General features: G+C 39.3%; 1 protein-coding gene across 1 annotated transcript in view; it reads left to right on the plus strand.

The window, feature by feature from the left end:
- Positions 1-17200, plus strand: part of LOC131678689 (transmembrane protein 131 homolog) — a 28131-nt gene that overhangs the window by 6009 nt on the left and 4922 nt on the right. The window lies entirely within an intron of this gene.

The following is a 17200-nucleotide window of genomic DNA, read 5'->3' on the forward strand; positions in this document are numbered from 1 at the left end:
CCAGGGATAGTTTTGGAATATTTTCTTAGCCTGGGAATATTATTGAAAACTGCTAAAACTTTCTAATTTAGATTGCCCTCAATTAACTTTTTCATGCAATTGGACTAGATCGGAAGGTAAATATTGAGCAGCAGCAAAAGAAGCACCTATCTTTCTTAAACCAGGTTTTTCGTGTTTCTTGACGCCAACAGTTTTAAGGAAAAATAGTTTTGGGACCCTATACGTGGTAGAAAAAAGTTGGTCAAGAAATGGTTAACGAGATTCTGAAAAGAGACCCGGCCGTCACTGGAGGTGATTTCAATTCTTGGGTAGCTCAAGCAAAGATGGATGATAGGCTATGTAAAGAGGGCGCCAGCAGTACTTCTCGCTGAGGCGCCCGGGAACCTGGTAGTCCTTCGCTAGTGACAAGTATGAGTGGGACAGTTTGCGAAGACTACACGCGTAGTTATTACCTGACAATCCAGCATATGTCAACTAAATGATGCTACAAGGACAAGGATATCTTTGTGGGTGCGCAACACGCACTCTTCTAATTAGAATGACTAGACATGTTAGCTGTGATATGTGACACTCCACGTAAATTAAACTGGAGCCAAGAAACAGACGACCCCCAGTTTACTTATTAAATTTATTTCTGGTATTCGAGTAATCGAATCAGTTACCTCGGAAAATCTAAGCCCTGGGTAATCGAGTTTGACTTGTATTGCAAAAGACATACCTTATTAAAAAGTTTATCTTCGAATTCTTGTACAAATAGCTATAAGCAACTGATACATATCGTTAAATCGTTACCAATATGAATAATAAATGAAAACCAACTGAAAATACAAATCACACCCTGAAAGTCTGAAAAATCGACTAGGGCCAAAATAGGTACATTTATATTTACCATAATAGGAAAATTTGTCCTGGTCATTTTATTTCCAATTTCTCCACGAATGAAGCTTAAATTCATGAAAAAACGCAAAAAAAAATTTGATTCGATTATCCGGGTGATTCGATTATCCGGGGTGAGATTTTTTTCAAATCGCCGGATAATCGAGTCCGACCTGTATATCAATTATAATTAAATCTCCCTATACTATCAACACTCCAATCAGAATCTCAATGATAGCCTCGAATATCTGATCGCTGGTCCATCAAATTACAGAGGTTGTTTCCACTCCACACTCTGAAAATCAAAATGAAATATTCCACCTGAATAACTTGCATTGCAGATATGTTGACATTTGTTTAAAAAAATACCTTCAATTATTTGCAACGGCCTAGCCAGAATCGGACGGTCTGCCAGCAAATTATCCGCAGACGCAACTTTCTTCTACAGCGTACATTTTGTTTATTCTTCATACGTTTATATTATGATTTTCTTCATATAAAATGCAGCTTTGAATTTCATTGTACCCACGTATGAAACGTATACGTTTACCGCATACAATTTATAATGCGAGTAAATGAAGTTTATTTACATGTTATGAAAAACATACGACAACTATAAAATGTTAGAAATATGAGAGTCGACTGATTCATAAGATTCGATTTATGATATTCGTAAGTCGTCGCTGTTGTGCTATCTTATGACAAGCGCCATTTTGCACATTTCGAGAAAAACGATTTTTAAAGTTTGAGATATTCAATCTTGAAACTTATAAATGGTATAAACAATTCAAAGAAAACAAATTTATTTATTTATTTATTTATTTATTTTATTTTTCATCTGACCTACATGGTCTACATGAAATATAGAATGAGGAAAAGCCCATTTGGAGTCCATCAAACAACCTCCAAATGCGCGTAAAAACCTCATTATCTTTTCACATATACATATTAAACAATATTACACATTACATTACATAACATTACATTACATTACAATTTGTTACTAATAATACATCTAACAAATCAAAATCACTATCTAAATCACATCTTATGCACTAAGTTAGCCGTTTAAGCCTATTTTTAAAAACGTCACTTGATACACAGAAGTCAAAACATTCATAAACATTATTAAATACGCTACACATCGCCCTTATGGGTTCATTCTGTCCATAATCAGTACTTTGATAGTCAAGTCTTAAAAAATTCCACGATCTTATACTTCTAGCGGGCACATTTACATTAATCTGAGAAAGTATATTTGGGGCATCTATTTCACCAGTTAGAACTTTCCCTACAAACACGGCTCTGGATATATTTCGCCTTTTTGAAAGAGGGTCCATGTCGAGCAGACGACAGCGTTCAATGTAAGGTGGCAACTCTATCGGGTTGCGCCATGGCAAGGTTTTAAGGGCATATCGGAGAAACCTAGCTTGTATAGATTCAATTCTGGTAATCCAGACATTTGTGTACGGGCACCAAACGATAGCTGAAGCTTCCAGGATGGAGCGTACAAGAGAGAAGTACAGTGCTCTCAGACAGTATGGGTCAGTAAACTCTTTGGCTATTCTAATGATAATAAAGGGTTGTGTACAGGACACGACCACGGTGACATTAAAAATATAGCTTTTCTCAAGAGCGTGCAAATGAATTTTATCTATCACACATATCGACACACGTTCTTGTTCACTCGCCTGTTTTCATATGTTACAATTTGCTATATACCCTGACCCTCCCCATTAAAACATAATTTATTGAAGGTCTTTGAACGGTAATCTATTAATTAATCAAGTATCTCACTAGGTGATTGGCATTATTTGGCTGATCCATCTAGTAAAAATAGGCTGGTCTGTCCAGAAAATATATTCAAAAGAAAAGTTCCATATTGAGAGCTGTGATGAGGAAACCCACGCTCGCCAACGGAAATATACAGATTGTCCATAAAATATGAAATTTCATTTTCCATTTAAATTTTCAATAATGTACTAATGAACTTAAGTAAACAATCTTAAGTTTAAGTATTTCTTAATCGATTAGTGGTGGAAAAATGAAATTATTTGATAAATTACATTGTTATGCAACGTTCGCACTACCAGTTAAAACGGGTTTTTATGCCATCTTGGTGACATCTTTCTTGTTGCTAATTATTAAAACGTGTTATAACTCTGTAGTGTAAACATTGTATTATTAAACCAATTCTGCAGCGTTTTATGTTATATAGGTGTTTTATGTGGTAATAGGACTGACATAATTATATCTTCAGTACAGCGGTTTGTTTCATAATTTAAAACAGATTTATTTTAAAATTTAAATTAGTATACCCAACCGTATTTGTTGTATACCTTAAAACGCAATTAGAACTGTGTTTTAAATACATAGGGTAGGACAGATATTCTGACTGGTTAAACTGGGAAAACAATTTTAAGTCCAGTAACGCTTAAGACATGGCTTGAATTTGAATCGAAAAAGAACACCCGCTTCAACTGCTGCTGGGACGGTAAGTTCTGTTTTAAAATTTTCCGTTGTGTGCAGTACGAAACAAAAGTGTTTGAAATTGGAAAACAAAAAGTTCTGCTGGGAATGTGATTGTTTCCGATGCAATTAAACTCAGATTTTTCACGCAGGGAATAGAGGCCGTGTAAATGAAAACCGCGTAAATTTAAAAAAACGCGTTAATGAAAACCGCGTAAATTTCAAAATCCGCGTAAAAAAACCTGGGTGTACTCTCCTATACAAAATACTACGCTGCTGAACAGTGCAATAACTACAGAAGCACGTTTTCAGATGCCTTACTGATAAAAAAACATATAACCGAAATATGAAAACCAATAGGCTCTTTACCCTACGCAGCTACAAAGCGCCGTAAACATGGATTAACAAGTTACAACGCACACGCATGCATAAAAATATATTTTTTTCAAACGCAACACTCTTAAGCAGCACACACCGTATTGAATTAAATCCAAACCACCCCACCCACCCACTTTGCAAATCATTCTGTGACACCGTGCTGGTACCCGAAAAATCCGCACACGACCACCGCTGCCGAAAATGCATAGCGTCTACCGCTTATTGTAGTGCCCAGACGCTGCAGCCATGATCTTACCCGTTCGACATAAGAACAAAAACTGATTCAAACGGGTACGCGTCACCTCTATTTATAAACTAACCGTATTTGGTTTAGTCACTTAGGTGCGAGTGTGTGCAAATGCCAACGTTACCGAAAATCGATAGCGCTTATTGCATCGCCCGGAGACGACGTTGCTCGTGTGGGATAAGAGCAACGACTGATTTAAACGGACATGCGTTGCTTCTATTTATGACTTTTCGTGTTTCATTGAGCAACTAAGCTGCCCTCTTTTGACGGCTGTGTCTGAGAAATCTGCGTCACGAATGGTATTTTTCCCGTTTTTCGTGAACTTTTTAATTTTACCAATTTCCAAAAGTCTACTTTTATTGGGAAGATATTAAATTATTACCAATATTTAAGTTAGGTGTTTCTGAATCGGTTGGTGTATGAATGATTAAAATCCACCTAGTAATATCGGAGTTATAAGCGTGCAAACCTTACATAGTTTCGTTACATGGGAGATAGTTTAGATTTTAGAATGACACCTAGCCCCAGATAGTGGAGTAAGACATTTTTAATGTCAAAACCAAGGTTCCGATTGGCTTTCGCAATGATGTGGGAATAGTGATCTCTAAACGTCAATTTAGAATCCAGCTGTACACCAAGGTCCCTGACAACTGACACTCTATCCAGTAGTTTCCCTGAGATAGTATAACACCACAAAATTGGATTTTTTCTGCGCGTGAAAGAAATTACTGAGCATTTGGATACACTGATAGTCAACCGATTTCGAGTGCACCAGTTACAAAATTCATCTAGTTGTCGCTGTAGTTCAATGCAGTCCAATTCAGATCGTACAATAAGAAACAGTTTAAGGTCATCTGCATAGATAAGTTTGCATCCTGGTGGAAGGACATTACAAACGTCATTGAAGAACAAGGAGAACAGCAAGGGTCCAAGATTACTACCCTGGGGCACACCTGATAAATTTATAAAGTTATGTGACTCAACATTTCCTAGTTTGACAGATAAGGTACGACCTACAAGGTATGATTTAAGCCACTTGGTGAAGTTGAGTGAGGCACCCAATCTTTCTATCTTCGCCAGTAGGAGCGAGTGATCAACACGATCGAATGCTGCTTTGAGATCTGTATAAATAGTATCCACTTGTGCTCCGCATTCAAAACTTTTAATACAGTGTGAAGTGAATTGTGCTAAATTCGTGGATGTTGATCTACCTGGGAAGAACCCGTGTTGATCTGTTGATATATATGTTTTGGCTTCCCGGAACAATACATTGCTTACTAGAATTTCAAATAACTTGGACCCCGCACAGAGAGAGGTTATGCCCCGATAATTTGCTATGTCCTGCTTATCACCTTTTTTAAAAACAGGAAACATAACCGATTTTTTCCAACAAAGAGGAAACGTCCCTTGCGACAAAGATAGATTAAAAATCAGCTTTAGGGGAGCGGAAAGGGCATTCGCACATCTTTTTAAAATAATGGCAGGAATCCCATCAGGACCAGCCGAAGTCGAAGATTTCAATTTATCAGTAGCAGCAACAATGTCTTCCTCCGTAAAATGGATGTTACCTAGGTCCATCACACCCCTGGGAACATCTCGTAGTCCGATTTCGACCTGTTCTGGAGTAGTCGGAACTGTTTCAAATGCACACGAAAAATGTTTTGCAAACAGGTTACAGATACCGCGAGTCGTGCTAGAAGTTTCATTTGCCAGAGTCATACTAGAAGGAAGTCCACTCTCTTTACGCTTCTCATTTACAAAAGACCAGAAAATGATGCTTCTATCTATTCTGCATTAATCTCTCAAATATTACGAAAATCGGTTAACTACATTGCGAGTTTTCTTTAAAAATGTAAACAAAAGTCGGTCTCACACGTGTCATAGGTGTGTATTGATGACAAAATTTGTATGGCGTGTCATAATCGAGCATGGAAAATTTTCCATAGAAAAAAATCATCAATTATTAACTTTTATTCATATCTTTGGCTTCATTTGGTCTATAAACAATTGGTGAGATGCATTTTGAAGGAAATGAGTCAGGGAATCTAGAAAAAATAGTTATTTTTGGTTACAGTGTTGCCAAATATGCTATATTTCCAGTTTAAAACTTAAATTGCATTTTTCTCACAGTTCGTGCATTTTTGTTTTCGAAAATGATTATGCCATTGTGTTTATCAGATAGTTTTACATAAAAAAACATCTCATACATAAAGATAATTTGAGCGAATCCTCAGACACAGTCATTTGAAGCAAAAAATTAAAAATTTCTCAGCACGTTTCTCGCTATATTTCAGTAACCAAGCAGAATATCAAAATTCTGTAAACGCCAAGTAATGGACAAGTAATGTGGCATATCTAACTCAGTTTACCCCAAAATGGCGTTTGAGATAAGATAGCACAACAGCGACGAAGTGCAGTATCCTCAGTGTGGTAGATTGTTGTGCACTTCAGATGAACATCGATAGGATCATGGCATGGTGTGATAGAAACGGAACGACTATAAACATGCAGAAATGCAACATAATCACATTCACACGAATACTCTCGCCAATTACGATTGAGTATGCAGTGAGGACTGGTCCAGTAGAACGAGTTTCTTCCATCAAGAACTTTGGTGTTATACTCTTGACCGTAAGCTACGTTTAATCGAACACTTCAACGCAGTAACTGCTAAAGCCTATACAGTACTAGGACTCATCAAACGAAACACCCGAGATTTCAACGACGTCTATTTTCTGAAGGAAGTCTGCACATCAGTCTAGTACGCAGTATTCTAGAATATGGAATTATCGTTTGGGACCCGTATCACACCGTGCACATTAATCGTATAGAGCGTGTGCAAAAGAGCTTCGTCTGGTATGCACTTCGACGGCTTTCCTGGCGTAATCGATTTGAACTACCACCATATGAACATTGCCGTGCTCTCATCAACCTGCCTACGCTACGAAACAGGAGAGTTTTTCTGCACCGACTTTTTATTTTCGATCTTCTCGTAGACAACATTGACTGCCCTGGGCTTCTTGTAAAGCTGAACTTCAACGTTCCTGGTATATCATTGCAAAGAACAGATTTCTTTCGGTGCTCACAGTACGGCCAGAATAACCCATTGGATGTTTGCTGGCAGCTCTTCAATAGCGTTTCCCACCTCTACGACTTTAACATAAGTAGAGAAATGTTCAAATTCAAAACAGGCTTAAGTTAGCATAGTGTAGTCTGCACGAAAATTATTTATTCGAAGACAAAAATATATAATAATATTTATGGATGATGTTCGTAATCGGATTTACAAAGATCACATGAATAATACTCAGCGCGCTGGATAGTAGCCATGTGATAATTGAGTTTGCAATGTCCAGTCAGTGCCCTGAACAGAATACTGCAGTTGTGCTTGGAAAAATGCAACAAGTTCCTTGGCATTTTTGGACTCACATGCGGCAGAAAATTCTTTGTTTGAACACAAGTTTGCAAGCTACGCCAAGGATTGATATGTTTGGATGCAGCCCAAGAGCGAATCTTGTGCTTTATCTAATGGGGTTTTTCATTGAAAAATCCCGGGGCGGTGGATTGCACTGGTGTTGCATTTTTTGGCAGAAAGGCAGGCAACTAGACGTGTTTCATTCCCACTTCTGTTAGAAAGTGCAAAGCCAGTGCAATTCACTGCCTCGGTGTTTTTCAATGAAAAACTTATCGACAGTGGTAACACTGGTTCAGGACCAATTAAGTCAGTCGCAGCGTCAGCTCTAGCCAATTTGTCCGCCCATTAATTTCCAGTAATACCGGAATAACCAGGAGCCCATGGAAGGTAGATAGCATTTGAAATACTAAGTTCTTCAATTTGAGTTCGTCATGCGATTACTAAATTCGATCTCGAATCTGCCGATCTAAGAGCTTTCAGGGCAGCCTGACTGTCAGAGCAAAAATAGATTCTTTTACCGAAAATTCCCTGTTGAAGTACCGATTGTATGAAACACATAATCGGAAATATTTCTGCTTGGAATACGGTACAGTATCTACCAAGCGAATGAGATTGGTTTTATCTCATTTCACGACAATAGACACCAGCACCGGCTCGGCCCACCAACAAAGAACCGTCAGTATAACAAACTACGTATTCTTCAAGTTGTCGCTCCATCCAGTCAGACAGCCATTCCTCGCGAAGAGTAATTCTCACATTGAAAGTTCTAAAAGGAAAACTACATGTGAGTGTAAGGTCACTGGGAGCAAGTGTATACTCATCCCAAGTAACCATTTGGAGCCACAGTCTTGAGTGGTTAGATACGCGATCTATTGGGTTATTGTTCCAGAGCCCAGTTACCTTAAGACGGTATGCACAAGAAAGTGCTTCTTGTTTCAGAAACACATGTAGTGGTTTTATGTTCAAGAGTGCCTCTAGAGCAGCAGTAGGTGTTGTACATTGGTCGAAGGCCATGCAAGCTTACTTGATCCTGAAATCGATGTGAGCTGTCCAATTAAGCTTTGAATCAATAATGACTCCAACGTACCTAATTTGATCTGCGGCAATAATTTCAGAGTTAAAGAACTGCCGTGGACGAGTTCCGCTTGTAATCTTTCGTTGCGTGAAAAGCACCATTGATGTGTTATTTCGGTTTTACTGATAGTCCAACATAAAGATACCATTTCTCAACAACACGGCTTGTTGTATCAAATCTGAAAGTGTGTTAATGCAAATACTGGTGATCATTGTATGATAATCATCGGTGAAACCATATGTCGGAAACCCAAGCTCATTAACTTTCCTCAGCAAACCAACGGCGACAAGGTTCCATAGACGTTGTGACAACATACCATCTTGAGGACATCTGCAGACACTCAGTTTCCTTATCTCTACTTACTTTTTCACAATGTTGTAGACAACATTGTGTAACAGGGTGGTAGTAGACTTCCCCCGCTCATATGCATGTTGCATTGCATGCAGCGGGTGCTCGCCCAAACTAACATCCCGAATGTAGTGGTCGATTAAATGTTCCACTGATTTGAGCTGGAAGCAGGTCAGACTAATCGGTCTAAGGCTCTTTGCCTCTTCATAAGTGACACGTACATCTTTGAGAATAAATTTTACAGTTAGTAGCAAGCTTCCGTGCTGATCGGTCCACTTATTTCGGACGCATTAAACCGAAAGTTTGCTCACGAACTATACCACTCGTTTATTTGCCAATTTTTCATCGGAGCTATAAAGCATTGCGCTTTCGTCGCGACAGTGCCTTTTCGCAATGCGCGAAAACACATTTCGCGTAGACTATTCGCAGTTTCCGAAACACCTTTCCGACGATGTAATCTTGAAATTCGTCGAGAAAGAACTCGGTCTCACACGAGAAAATGTGCTACAAATTCAGCCAAGCAGAAGACTGGGATGTGCCTTAGTGAAGGTCAACAACCTTGCCCTGGCAGAAAAGATCGTCGAAGGACACGATAGTAAACACGAGTTTATACTCCAGTTCGGTTTCTCATCTCGCTCAGTTCAGACCCTAGCAATCGCTCCGCTACTGTAGCAGGACAAGTAATCAAATTTACCCGCGCGCCGCTTGTTTTAGTTGCAAAGGCAAAAATTGATTCTTTCTACCTAGTGTGTGAAACGTGAACAAACAATGAGTGACAATACAAACCAAGTGTATATCCCATTGCGGGCAAACCACCATTTACGTCATGTGGTACTGATTATGTTCAAAAACATTAGTCAAGCAGAATCATTCGCTTCCCAGAACAACATGAAACACGTCGTCGAAGTTAATGATATTTTATACAATATCCCAACGTATATAGATGTTGACAGTATTGAAATAAAGACGCATGACCTGGCACCACGTACTAGCTCCTCCGTTATCAAAAAATCATGACAAAATACGAATAAGCGAGTAGTATTACGGAAGATACATGGAGGAACTTCTTCCCAGGACTCCGCAACGGCGTTCGTGTGGTGAGAATGCGTCCGACAAAACCTATTCCTTCTTACTTGAGCTTCTCAGGCAAATGCCCTCAAGGTATTACACATTCTCAACGAACACTAGTCACGTACCCAGGGCAGATTCCTACGTGCCAATATTGCGATCAGCCGCTACACCACGGAAAACCTTGCGCAGAGACTGCTAAGGAAATTTCAAACGACCAAAGCCGGTATACAGTCGTCGTATGCTAAACCACAACCGGTTGGTAAACCAACGACTGCGGACCGGGCATTCACTAACTCCAGCTCAACAACGATCGAACCCAGTACCACTAAACCAACTGCCATTACCAACATCGAAGTAACAACAATTACAGCAAATGTTTTCAAACCAACAACCACCAATAAGGAATCAAATACCGATGAAGAAGGATTTGCCATGGCGACTCGTAAGCACAAACAACAAATAAGAACATCCGACCGTGAGCAACATGAATGCAGTACCGATGACGACATGGACATAAACGAAAACGCTAGAGAAGACGGACCGAATGACCCCCAAGGTGTGGAAAAAAAACACCAAGGAAGAGGATCTCAACACGCAGCAGTAAGATACGTCAACAAGACCCGACGAACAGGTTGTAACGATAATTTCTTCAACTTCTTATTCCGCACCATGCGAGCGCTGGGTTTCAACACGGTATTGGTGGAGCTACTTTTCTGCATAGCAGCAGCATCGTCATCGAGGCTACTAATCAATGGACACCTATCGGCACCCTTCCCCATCCAGCGATCTTTTTAGAATCTACTTGGAACCGCTTTAACGACGCCTAAAACAGGTGTGTGAACGGATCTAATAATTGCATATGCAGACGGCATCAGCGCCATCGTCAGTACCGCAAATCAGCTAAACGAAATGCGGGCTTTGTTCAAGCGATTCGAACGAATCGCAGCCGCCCGCTACAGCGAATCAAAAACTACAGCAATTGATGTGAGGTTTACAGTAAATCAGCTCTCAGTACCGTGGCTCAGGACAGAAAATAACATCAAAATCTTTGGCACCTTTACCTACACGGTCCGGGAAATGACATCGCTAAACTGGGATATTCTCACAACGAATTTTGCTCGCTAAGTATGGACGCACTCGCTGCGCATGCTGACCCTGCACCAAAAAGTTACACTACTAAATACCTTCATTTCGTCGAAGATGTGGTCAAGCTTAGCGCTATCATGCGGTCCTACCTCTTCCGTGGTGCATGTGCGACGGTCCTATGCAGCAACTAGCACACAGCAAAAATGACGGAATTTTAAAAACTGCCGGCGATGAAGTGTAAAGCGGTGCTGATAGACCGCCACTTACAAGAGATTGAATCCCTCCCCTATTACTTTTCCTTCCTCCGCTGAGCAAATCCACCGCGAGCAATTTCCCTTCCCTGCCTAAAAACTATCCTAGAATGCGTCCCAACACTTCCTATCCAAATTCGTTAAAACCCAACCATCAATCTAATTACCCGCTTCTTCATTGAGCGCACCTACAGAGCCAAAGTGGAAATTTCCAAGCCGGGAGCAAAGTGGAGACGTAGATATAAAAGAATATATTCTCCCGTACGCTTCTTCCCGAGCAACGAAGTATATTATTCATGTGGGTAAACCAAAAAGTCCCACACAGACGATTGTACCCCGTTTGACATAAAGTCATTTGGCATAAGGTCGTTTGGCATAAGGTCATTAGGTATAAAAATCATTTGGCATAAAGTCATTTGGCATAATGTTTATTTGACATAATCACTGTACTGAAACGAATACTTTAGACGGAATATTAATTACAAAATCAAGAAGATCATGTTGCGATTACAGGTTTGCTTGCGAAGTTCTGCCGTTTCCAACACTATAAATCAATTTAAAAAATACTTGCCGCCGCATAACTAGCTATAGCCCCTATGTTTGAGTAATCCGGGTAAACGAGTGGATTACAGGTTTGCTTGCGATATACCGTTGCTTCCAACGCTATAAATAAAAAAACCTTTTTTAATCCACCTAGCGGTGCAATTGTGCCTTTCTCAATCATGAACATGAGAATTTTTTAGTTGCTTATATTTAATAAAAGCTTTCAAATGTATACATTACAATTTTATTATACATAACTTGACAACTATGTACAAGAAAAAAAAATCATTATTAGAGTTCTAAAATTTTGCAAAAGAAAAAACAACCACGGTAATATTGAATTGAAAAAAGGAGCGAAATCGGCAAAGTCCCAAAAAGTCGATTTTAATAAAAAAAAATTTCAAGATGGCATAAAATATCGACGTTTCATGCAGTTTAAAGATGTTTGGCATCAAAAATACGAATTCGATTTTTGAAATTTCATGCGGTCCCCCCTTGGAAAAAAATGTTGAGTTTCGGATTATATGGGAATTTCATATGTGACCGGACGGTTCAGTCTATATTTCCGGAACCATATAAGCGATCCGTGTGAGTTTGTGAAAATCGGGCCAACCATTTCCGAGAAACTGATACGAGTTTACTAATTTTGAAAGATGGCCGCTTTTCCCGGGCACTTCCGTAACCGTCTATGGTGGTCAATGTAGTCAACGAAAATTTGTTTGGCCGTCGGTAACCTAGAACTGAAAATTTAAGTTGTTTGAGAGACATTTTAGCGATTTTTTTACCTTTTTTGCTTTCATCGGAGTATCGGTTTGAATCACAATTTGCTATGTGATCGCACGCCACAACCCGTAACTCCGGAATCGGATGTCGGATCGGGATAAAATTTTATAGCCATTTACGGAGACGCAATATCTTTCATTTGAGACTAAGTTTGGTTAATTCGGTCTGGCCATCTTCGAGAAACCGATGTGACTTATTTTGAATTTGGATACTTCCGCCGGGGCTTCCGGAACCGGTGATGGTGGCCAACTCATCGCCCTGTAATTCCGGAACCGGAAGTCGGATCCATTAGAAATTCGATAACAACCTATGGGAACGTTGCACCTTTCATTTGGGACTAATTTTGTGAAAATCAGTTCAGCCATCTCTGAGAAAAGTGAGTGAGATTGTGTTCGCGTACATGCACACAGACGCACATACACACACATACATACACACACAAACATTTGCTGAACTCGTCTAGCTGAATCGAATGGTATATATCACTCGGCCCTCCGGGCCTCCGTTAAAAAGTCGATTTTCAGAGCAATTGCAATACCTTTCTATTGAGAAAGGCAAAAATATTTGCCACCGTCTAATGTAGCTAAACTGCTTTCCTTCTCGTGCGTATGCCAAATGACCCTTAGGGCATGTTCAGGAGTGTTTTACTTTGTATAGGAGTTTCAAAGTAGAATTGGAACTGAAACATTCACATCCCCAGCAGAGCGTTTTGTTTTATAATTTCGAACAGTTTAGTTTTAAAATTTAAAACTGTTATATGATGCCGTTCTATTCGTTGCTGATTTTAAAACACGTTTAGAACTGTGTTTTAAATACATGCAAAGCTTTCAGCACAGACACTTAGATCCGATAGACTGGGGAAAAATAAATTTGAATGTAGTAACGCTGAAGGCATGGCGAGGCTTGAATTTTAAACTGAATAGAACACTCGCTAAAACTCCTGCTGGGGAAAGCAAGTTCTAGTTTTAAAATTTTCAGTTTTATTTTATGGAACTGTCAAAATTATGAATCTACAACTGAAACACTCCTGAACATGCTCTTATGCCAAACGTCCGGTATGTCAAATGGCCATTATGTCAGTTGACTTTATGCCAAATGACTTATGCCAAACGAATATATGCCAAACGGGCTTATGCCAAATGGCTTTATGCCAAATGGCCTGATACCCACACAGACGACAGCATACGGTGATAACTACATGTACTGTGTAGAATCAGTGGAAACCATACAGCACAATTTTTTCGAGAGTGACAGAGTACAAGAGGCTTACACACTACTACGAGAAAAAGTGCTGGTGGTGACCGGTAGAGATGGTCGGGTTTCAATTTTTTTCAAACCCGAACCCGAGCGCATGAAAATTTAAAAACCCGAGCCCGAAGTTATAAAATTTGAAAAACCCGAACCCGACCCGAGCCCGAACATTTTAAAACTTAAAAACCCGAACCCGACCCGTACCCGAAAATGAAAATTTTGTAAAACCCGAACCCGACCCGACCCAAGAATTTTAAAATTTGAAAACCCGAACCCGACCCGAACCCGAAAATTTAAAATTTGAGAAGCCCGATCCGATCCAACTTGCTAATACGGAGAATCAACTAAAGATCTCGAAGATTTTTAATTCTAGGCACCCGACCTGAACCCTTGACTCATCTAAGAATAGTAGAATCACTCGAATCTGAAGTAGCACCATACGCATTGAGTTATATCTGCATATGGAAAAACAAATCATTACCGAGTAGAATCCACATTTATATTTACTATTATTGAACGTCAAATTTGTAACGTGTTGAGAAACTTGATAAATTGTTGATATCTTAACCGGAAATTAAGTTAAATCGGCGGCCAACTCATGGGGAAACAGAAAGCTTAATGGTCACAGTTTCCAACAACCTTGCCCGTCGTAATTAACCAAAATTTCTGATTTTTTATCAGAAACCATTCCTGCAAGGCAGTTTCGTATAATTTATTATATGTATTAAATTATTTGGCAATTCGTATTCGACAGTTTACATGACGTCACCCACGTTACTGGTTGGAACGGTCAAACCTGTATCGAAGGGTATCAATCATTTTCTGACGTGTTCTTGATGTCCCATCATTAGCGTTAGGACGATCTATGATTGGGTATCTAAGTTATTTTATGCTTCAGATTATACGGTATGCGCGCCAATAGAGATGCTTCGACATCTCCAATGGAGCTCTCGGAACGACTCCAAACTTTTAAAAATCCGTTAATGGCTTCAACAGAACACACAAAATTTTTGCGATCATTTCGTTAAGTTCGAGGAAATACATGTATTTTCATGAAGGAAGCCGGATCATGGAACAGCTCAGCCCGGGAACAATCTGACAGAAAGTGCTTGTATCATATATGTACCACTGATTTGATACTGGTGCTATTATCCCATCACCATATGAATGTCATGAACAACGAAACCTGGCGGAAGTGAAGCTAGGTTTAGGTCTGATGGAACAAAGACAGTCTCTAGAAAATAAATTTGGCCTAAACTATCTGCTTTTAAAAAAAATAATGTGCCCTTTTTAAATTTGAGCCGCCATAATGACACCAAAATACCACCAAATTTTTTGAGTCCCAATCCTTATTTTTCCGTTACAGTTTATTTTAATTGCAAGAAATCTTTATCATAAACCAATTTGAATACTAAACTTCCGTGAAGGCAGGTACAACCTATTTGTTTCATTTGACCAATTTAACAGTGCTTGATTAAAGTTTGTTTGGGGTACAAATGTACCCGGTTTTTGAAAAAAATATTCAAAAGGAAATTTAATAAGCTTTACAACGTCATATAAAAGATTAAAATCGATTTGAAACTACCGGAGTTATAGCAATATGAAGAAACAAGGGAATTTTGACGTATTTTAAAGACTTGTTCTATACAAAATGAAATATTACATACTTAAATAGTCAAAACACGAATATTTTTAAACAGGTTACTTTACGAATGATTTTAGAATAAAACTATCCAATTTTATTATAAATTTAATAAAAATTAGACCTACTAGAGCGATTTTAGTTCTGGGGTACGAATGTACCCCACAAAACCGTTTACGTAGAGAAAAAGTCGCCGCGGCCTAAGTATCGGTTTTAAAGTACCTGTCGAAATTTATATTCCATTATAGAAAGTTGAACCGATAGTTTCCTATAAATTCCTGTTGACTTTGTTTATTACTAATTATCATGAAAAATAATACGCAAAGAGATTTTATATGTGGTACGGTTATATGTGTTATCCATTCGTATTACAAAGTATAATTCACTACTACAAAAAAGACTGCGTTTTGTGTATAGACGCCAACAGTGTCATGAAGTGGATGAGTCGTTTTGTTCAAAACCCGAACCCGACCCGACCCCGATAATTTCTAAATTGAAAAACCCGAACCCGACCCGAGCCCGAAAGTTCAAGATTTCATAAACCCGGACCCGACCCGAACCCGAGAATTTCAAATTTGAAAACCCGGAACCCGACCCGAACCCGAGAAGCTTGAATTTACAAAACCCGAACCCGACCCGAAACCCGTCGAGTTCGGGTCGGGTCCGGGTTTCGGGTCCAAAAACCCGAACCCGACCATCTCTAGTGACCGGTGGACGGCGTTTACAAAACGACGAATTGATGAGACCTTTATTAGAACGATTTGTCAAATAGACAATTGAGTACTAGGTAGATCTTTGTAAGACGAGTATTCACCATTAGCAGTTCCAAACGAACAGACATGAAAGTCTTTCGATTTCGAAAGTAACTTATTTAATCTGCTAGTCTCGTTGGGACTTGAAATATTTGTACAGAGACGTTTCCAACCGCTTCGCTCAGTGGATCGAAGGGCATATCTGTATGCTTTGCGTGCCAGCTTTAAGGCCTCCGACCCGTCCCTGCGCCTGCGATTACAAGCTCTTCTACACAATTTTTTGAGTCGAACAAGTTCGATATTCCACCAAGGTGTTCCTCTAGAAGCACGCATACCTCGAAGCGGGCAAGACTATTGTTGTGCTGCTACTATGAGTGAGTTTGATTTATCCACAACCTCATCCAAATAACGTAGAGATTCAATCGTCGAAAGATATTTCTAAATCCTGGTCGCTAAGCCCTCATCATAGAGGTCCCAATTCGTAGATTTGGAATTACGATATGTGACGTATCTAGCAAGACGTTCAAATGATCAAAGACTTATGATCAGATAACGACGGTTCGAACTCGTTTGGTACGAGCCAGTTTGCCAACTCATGCATACTACTGTCAGAGCAGATAGTTACATCTAACATCTCTTCTCTGTCACCTCGTGCAAATGTTGGGCGTCTTCGTGCATTAAGTATGTGCAGATTTGTACTGCTTAAGTATTCCACCGATTCGATGCCTCTTAAATTGATATCTGAGCTGCTCCAAATGATGTGGTGGGCATTTGCAACACTGCCGATTATGAGGGGAAACCCATTTCTGCCACAGTATGATACAACCCTTTTGAAATCATCAGAAAATGATAGTTCATTCTGCGGAAAATATGCTGGACGTATTTTTTGTTTATGTTATGAAAAGTCATATTGATTTTGACAGTACACATAATAAAAATAGTATCTGTATTCTTGGAGCGTCGTGGTTGAATGCTGAAAATAAAAAATAAAAATCAGCAAAAAAACAATCTTT

The sequence above is a fragment of the Topomyia yanbarensis genome, chromosome 2, assembly GCF_030247195.1.
Source record: "Topomyia yanbarensis strain Yona2022 chromosome 2, ASM3024719v1, whole genome shotgun sequence".
NCBI classification, from domain to species: Eukaryota; Metazoa; Arthropoda; class Insecta; order Diptera; family Culicidae; genus Topomyia; species Topomyia yanbarensis.